This window comes from Marmota marmota, unplaced genomic scaffold (genome assembly GCF_001458135.2).
Source record: "Marmota marmota marmota unplaced genomic scaffold, marMar, whole genome shotgun sequence".
Lineage (NCBI taxonomy): Eukaryota > Metazoa > Chordata > Mammalia > Rodentia > Sciuridae > Marmota > Marmota marmota.
In genome coordinates, this window is record NW_026006394.1 from 123,301 (window position 1) to 124,759 (window position 1,459).

The window sequence follows — 1,459 nt, forward strand, 5'->3', positions numbered from 1 at the left end:
TGTGATGGTGATAGAACCACTGTGAAAACTCTGGGATGGTACAATGGCTTCACCCTGCACTCAAGGAGACATTCAGCCCCCAGTGGCCACAGTTCCCCTCCAGGAAGATAATTCAACTCTGCTGCCTCATGCACATTGGAAAACAGAAAACTATGTCTTCCAATTCACCCAGATGAAGATCCAGCTGTGATTATTTTACTTCCAATGGAGGCAAGGCTCCTTACTAGAATATAAATTTCAAGTGCCAAAAGCTTAGAGACCTGCTGTCAAGAAACTATTAGGTAAGCACACCTCCATGTTTGTGGACGGTTTACCTCTACCATAATTTTATTCCCTTTTCTGCCAACTCCATCATTGTGAGCTCCTCAACATATCCCAATCCAGATACCCCATTTTAGATGTCATTCTTCTTTCCTCTCTAGTTGTGTTTTATTTGGGGCAATGTAAATTTCATGTCATTGCTTACAATGGCATTTTGGAAGTATATTTATACACATGCTCGGTGGTCCATTCTAGAAACTTTCTCATTATATTTTTCATCCACGTATTCAATCGCTTACTGTAAACTTAATCCAACTAAATATTCACTACTTTTCCTAATATTACTGGAAAAACTAAACAATTGAAAAGAAATACAGTTAGACCAGATGAGGGCTTATATATATTTGGACTTGCCTTTTCCATTCTGAGGGTTAGGTGTTACAAAACTAGTCACATATTCATTAAAATACTTATCCATAAATTCCTCAATTTAAAAAAAAGGTAGAATATTCTGATTTTCACTAAAATGAAGCCTGAGTCACAACACATATTTTTTATATACATTTATATTTTTACATGGTTTCACACATACATACTTATGAGTTCTCTGATGTTGTAAGGTACCAATTCTTTAAGCACAACATGTAGCATCAAAGTTGGCTGAAATAAAATTTCAACCTAACATGACATCTATCAGAGTTCAAGAATTGCCATGAAAGAAACTGAACTGAAATGAATATTTATGTGTACTTTGAAGGTTGTATATTCTATTATAACTGGCATATATTTATATCTATTAGTATAGACATATGTATATAATGTAGGTACAGTGCACAAATTATGCAAATTGAAAAGATGAATAACTCTGTACTCCTACCTGAGTTGGTTGTGTGTATGTATGTGGACTCTTATGTATATTTTCACAAGTTCATTTCCAGGAATATTTATATTTCCTGCTATACATAGTCATTTTTCATACTCACACTAACCCCATTTAAGATGGAATACTATCCCTAACTTTCTATGGTATTTATATATAATTTATCATCAATGCATGCATATTCTTATGAGATGTGATATACTTTTCTTATGATTGGTACATAGACCTTTAATTAGTTCATATTCAAGCTATGCTATATTTATATTCATTCAACCCCATGTTTAAAAATGAGTATATATATATATATATATATATATA